Source organism: Euprymna scolopes, chromosome 31, assembly GCF_053919585.1.
Source record: "Euprymna scolopes isolate OS-2025 chromosome 31, ASM5391958v1, whole genome shotgun sequence".
In the NCBI taxonomy this organism is placed as follows: Eukaryota; Metazoa; Mollusca; class Cephalopoda; order Sepiida; family Sepiolidae; genus Euprymna; species Euprymna scolopes.
This window is the reverse complement of record NC_136512.1, coordinates 51,046,171-51,052,829: the sequence shown is the minus strand read 5'-3', so window position 1 is coordinate 51,052,829 and position 6,659 is coordinate 51,046,171.

The following is a 6,659-nucleotide window of genomic DNA, read 5'->3' as shown; positions in this document are numbered from 1 at the left end:
CCTTGACAACCAAATTTCTGTCCGAAAACTGATTAAAAAGATTTCCCAAATCTCAATGCTTCTGATGTTTAATCGAGAGTCAATAGACTGAAAATTGACAGAATTGTTTGGTAGGGAAATGTACACACACACACACACACACACACACGCACACACATTTCCACTTTTATAGATGTACTAGCATTTCAGCCCGGCGTTGCCCGGGAGTTTGGAGGTGTATGTTGAGAAAAACAAGCGATCAATTATTTTAACTTTGACCCCTATAATAACCCCTTAACATTTATTGTTTGGGGCTCAAATCAAGTTAAGTTAGATCCATGTCCAAGGAACCTATATCTAAATTTTCAAGTGTTTAGACCGAAAATTGTCGGAGGAGTTTGGTAGATTCTCAAAGGTCAAATCGTTTAACTTTGACCCCTAAACAGCCAAATACCTGGCCGAAAACTGATTACAAAAATTTTCCCAAATTTCAGTACCCTGAATATCAAATTTCGAGCCTGTAGACTGAATATTGACAGAGTTATTGCGTAGGAAAATGTATACAGACACACAGACAGACACATTCACTTTTTTAGATATCTAGATAAATAGATTTGTAGATTAAACAAAAATACATACGCATACATAAATATATATGGAAACGATTTTGTGTTTCCTGTAAACTTTTTACTCATATATTATGCAAGTATAAATCATGTAGAATATCTGCATGAATATAATTACACGTAATTGTTAACTAAAGATGATCATCACATAAGAAAACCACAAACCTAATAGGGAATTAATTAAAATGAATGTTTAAAAGAATATGCAAATTAGCTAGGTCTTTTGCTAGTGAATGCAATTCCACAAGCCATGTACAAGAAAATTGTATTTTATTTTTAAATAAATAGAAAAGAGGGGTTTTAATAGGAATATCAATACACCCAAATGAAAACTGAATATATATATATATATATATATATATATATATATATATATATATATATATACTAGCATAGCATTTGGATGTGTATGTTGAGCAAAAAAAAGTGGTAGTAGGAAGGCAGGCTCGGACGCATACCGCAAAGGACGAAAAGAACGGGGTAAAACCTAACGTTTATGCTGTTACGACCACCGCCAAACCGGAAGTGACCTTTTTTGAATTAAGGCTAGACAATCTAAAGGAGAGGATAACTTTCAAAAATATCGACGAAAAAAGTGACCCCCCTGTAAAAAAGTGCCTAGTTGAAGGAGAAGATATTAATGTTTTTAGCCAATTTTTCGATATTTGTCGTATGAAAGATCGAACTTTAAAACGATGCTGATCTTGGTAAAATCCGTCGCCTCTGTTGAAAGTTTAAGGCAGACATGCAAACAGACATACATACAATAATTTATATATTGGTAACAAAAATTTTCGACCCAAACCGATGAAAAAGCTTGCCCTATCTCTGAATACCCTTTATGTAAAATTTCAAATATTTAGATTAGAAAATTTCTGAGTAATTTGGAAGAGACCACATTGGTCAATTTTTTAAAACTTTGACCCCTATTATGACGCCTTAAAATTTATTGTTTTGGACTCAAATCAATTTATTTAGTTAGATCCATGTCCAAGGAACCTATATCTAAAATTTCAAGTGCGTAGACCCAGAATTGTCGGAGGAGTTTGGTAGAGTTCTCAAAAGTCAAATCGTTGAACTTTGACCTTTTAATCGCCAAATTTATGGCCAAAAACCACTCACGTCGATTTTCCCAAACCTCAGTACCCTGTATATCAAATGTTGAGTCTGTAGACTAAAAATTGACAGAGTTATTGCGTAGGGGAATGTACATAGACACAGATACACAGACACACACAGACGCTTTCACTTATATATATATTTCTAAACACCTGCAAAATATCTATCGGCGCTGAGGTGTATGAGACTTCAAAGTAACTGTTCTGCATGAATGAAACTACTTTATCAAAAAACGCACATCCGATATTTTCTTATCGAAACATAGAAACTGGAAAGATAGCTGGAGTCCCAAGAAAGGTTAAAATGATACAAAGAGAACTAATAGATAACACTTTTTAAATTACATTGAAAATCTGTCTGTTTTTGGGGACAGCGTCGTAAAATAGTCAGAGAAAGGTGCAGTCAATAAAAAAAAATAAACAAAAATGTATAGCTCAAATTTGTTTTTACCAGTCGAATCAAAATTATACTGGTAAATAGATGACATGGTTAGTTGCAGTTATACGATCAGGAAAACAATGTTACAAGGTGAACCGTTACCCTACCTTGTTAAAATATCAATGACTACAGTTATATATAGATGGTTAGATAATGAATTATGTTTTAATCCCATTCGATAAGATTTGTTTTCAATAAATTAAAATATGAATCAAATATATCGATAACTCCAATTTTCTTCATTGAGTTCGAGACATTGTTTTTACTTTTTTTTTCTTTTTCTTCATTGTCGAACTATAATGACGAATACCGATGATAATCGACCTCTCCTGGTGTTCAATGCATATTTGTCTACATTTGTTTTGTTTTTATGAATTTGACGATTCTGTTTCGTTGAATATATATTTTTTTTGTTTTTTTGCTTCAATATTGCCATAAAACACATTTGGAATGTGAAAATATGTATAAAGAAGGTTGAAAGCTTGAAAATCTTTCAACGTGATGTCAGATGTTTTCTCTGATTATCATTGTTAAAGTGAGATTTTCCTATTTTTGACTAGTTATTCTTACCTTTCTTAATAGCGTTTTATTTGCTTACTTTCTGAATACTGTGGTTGTTTCTTTTTATAGTAATTGTTTATCGCCTAAGAGCAGCCAAATAAACCAAAAACATTTTCGTTATGGGTTGTAAAAAAGAAATATACATATGTATACATACATATATAGATGTTTTATTTGTTTTTGTTAGCAATACTTTTTGAATGAATTCAATTATTTATACGAAATTGCATTTTTTCCTAAATGCGAGTTTGGAATAAGTTTCCCTTTGACCAATTTCCTACCTCCTAAATGGGAAACGGAATATGTATATTATTTTTAAAATATAATTATCCACTGGCACGTGTTCTGTCGTCTACGACTCATCAGAGTGGCTGAATCTAGCGAGATTCGAAATCCGGTTCCTATGATAAGAAGACTAAACTTCTACCACGTGACTATCTCGCACGATTACTAAATGCGTCGTGTTTTTATGTAGATGTTTTATTTGTTTTTGTTAGCGACAGTTTTTGAATGAATTCAATTATTTATACGAATGGTATAGCGACGAAAACTCCTATCCATTAGCTCCCCAGATTGTGGAGAGAAAAACTGCCTTTAGATATAAAGATTAGCTTCGAATAGCCAATAAGCAGTACTGGATAACGAGTTGAACTTTTTGAAGTCATACTAAGACAGTAAAAGAAAAAATATAGACATTCATGAAAAACATTATGATTGTGTACTGATTCTTTCCTTTAGTCATCGGGATGCAATCAATATGAGTAAGTTGTTTTTGTTGAGGTGGTTGATAACTTCTTTTTAACACAGAGTCCAGTAACTTATTCATGACTCACAGAAGACTGATTGGTCTGTACTGCAACGGAAATGACCGATCGCCTGAATTTTAAATACAAGGCAGACTGATGAAGTTTTCCAGGGTGTTGGGAAGCATGTCTCCTTAGGACAACGTTTAAACAGCATTGTTAATATGGAGAGTAGTTGTGGTTGAAGCTTTTTCAGCACTGTAATTGGAATGCTGGTGGGCCAGTTGCTTTACAAGGATCGAGATTTTTGATAAGCTTCGTAATACTACGCACATTTATTTGTGTGTCACATGGCGTGTTTTCAGACATAGGAGGGAATACGAGGGTGGAGGGTAGATGGCCGTAATCACATAGAGTAGAATTTGCTGTTCTTGGCAAAGAAGCTGGCTTTGTCTGGTGCTGATGAGATTACCTGAGGTTCATTGATGATCGTTTAGGACTATCTTTGTTATTCGCCAAAACTCACGAGAACCAAGCCGCTGCTCAGCTACTTTGAAATTGACAGACTGAGCATACAACTCTCTCGCGTTCTGTATTATTCTTTTACAGTGGTTACTGGCAATCCTAAATGTAGCTTTAGTCTCAATATATCTATTTCACTGAAAACAGTGGAAATAATGGTTTCTGTGCACAATGGCAGCGGCGCATTCTGGAGTGAACTACGGTAAGCTGTTAGGTTTTTGCTGGACATTCCTAGCGGGAATTAAGGGGTCTTCACCGAACATTAACCATTCAGTCAGGTCTGATAATATAGAGGACATGTTCATTTTAAATATGGAGCGCAGAGAAATATCTGATATAAATGTATGGAAGCTATCCCAATCAACCATAGAGTATTGATATACTGTATGATGGATGGTACATCTGAGGACTTATTACATTTTATTATTTTAACTGAGACAACCGAATGGTCGGAAGATCCCAGTGCGGATAGAACAGAGGATGAGTATAACTCTGGACAAGTTTTAAGAAAAACGACTGGGAGATTTGCATACTGACCGTCATTTTCGGGCAAACGGGTAGGTTCGTGAAAAATCCGAGTTAGGTCATAGGCGATAGTGTAATAATGACAAAACCTCCTCTCATACTCCATTTGTAAGAGTGGGAAAGCTATTCCACATTGTGGACGTTGAAGTCACCACAGACGTGAATGCTAGCCGAAGGATGAACAGACAGAGTGTAGTGAATTTTCGCAGATATGTTCTTAAAAATATTGGGTCGAGAAGAATATTCTTGCGGAATTTTCAATTTTGATTTCAAACGATGTATTTTCAACTGTTTTCGTTTTAATACATTAAATTCATTTATGATTTTCAAAAGCGTGTGTCGCTCTATCTAATTGTTTTAATTACACTTGTTTTAAAACATTTTTCAGAATGTTGAATATAAGATGGAAAAATGCATATTCGCAAAATTCTCTTCAATTCAAGCTAGGCCGAAAAGTTGCTGAAAAAACTCGCGATATCAACGAAGCGTTTGGCCCAGGAACCACTGCTGAACGCACAGCACAATGGTAGTTTAAAAAATTTCATGGTGGCGACGAGAGTCTTGCAGATGATGAGCATAGTGGTCGGCCATCGGATGTTAATAATGATCAATTAAGATCCTTAGCCGAAGCCAATCCATGCACAACTGTTCGAGAGCTTGCTTTTAAATTACACGTAATGTATAGGATGATTTTCAACCACTTGAGAGAGATTAGAAAGACAAAAAACTTGATAAATGAGTGCCTGGAGAATTGAAAGACAACTAAAAGAAATGCTGTTATGAAGTATCATTTTCCCTTTTACGCAATAAGAACGACCCGTTTCTCGACAGAGTTGTGACTTGCGATAAAAAGTGTGTTATTTGCGGCAACCGGCAACGCTCAGCTCAGTGGTTAGATACCAACGAAGCTCCACGACATTTTTCGAAGCTAGGATTGCACCAAAAGAAGATCAATGCTGACTGTTTAGTTGTTTACGACCGGTCTCATCCATTACAGGTTGTGGAATGCAGGCGAAACCATTATGGCGAAGAAGTACTGTCAACAAATGGATGAAACGCATGAGATACTTCGACAACACCCAGCATCAGTCAACAGAAACGGCACGATTCTCCTCCACGACAATGCTTGCCCGCACGTTGCTAAACCGACCCTGTAAGAGTTGGACGAATTGGGCTACAAGACTCTCCAGACCTCTCAGCTACCGACTTTTCTAGCATCTCGACGCCTTTCTGCTTAAAAAATGCTTAAAAAAAACTAAAAAAAAAAAAAAAACCTTCAGCGACTTAATCGCCACCAGAACGCAGGATTTTTAAGTTACTGGTATAAATACACTTATTTTGCGTTGGCAAAAGTGACTTGATTCCGAAAATGCCTATTTTGATCAATGCATTTTTGTTTGAGGCAGGATATGTTCATCTGAAAAAGACGGCAAGACAGTAAGCCCGCTGTCGTGAAGGCGATAGAGGGCAAATATAAACGCGACGCTGTGAGCAAGCGTATATAGGGCAAATTTGGGTCTTCTCTGAAGATGTCTCATCCCATGGGAAGCTATCTCTAATGTAGGCACATATTTCATGTTAATGGCGATCTTGGAGATCAGATTTTGATATAAAGTTAGAGTATCTTTTAATCGCTAAATCATCTACGGAAACAGTCGGTCCAATGCCCGTTTCGCACAGAAACAATAGTTCTGGTTTGGTCTCTTGTAATTTGATTTCAACTTCTGGGAGGTTGGAACGTCGATACCTGATATTGGAGAAGACCTGGTAGTGCGGATCTAGATTGAAAGTTGGAGTTCTGGGTTTGCTTTTGTATTGTTTTTTGAGACTTTCATGATGGAATATGGGGATATGTTGAAGAGGCCGGCAGAGTTAGTTAAAGCAGGGCAGAGATGAAAAGTAAGGGCGAAAAGGAGATGAATAGTGTTTTTGCAGACCATGATAGCATCCAGAAGCTTCACCAAAAACTACTAAATGGTCCAGAATTCATTCACCAAATGACAATGCAACAGCCTCAGTACTTTGCACCTGCTGTTAGGACGACTTCCTGGGAGGTTAATCCAAGGTCCGGATCCCTGATTATCACACAAAAACGTCAGTCCAGTTAAAACGTTACCCTCAGCACTGTGATATGGCCAAAAACATA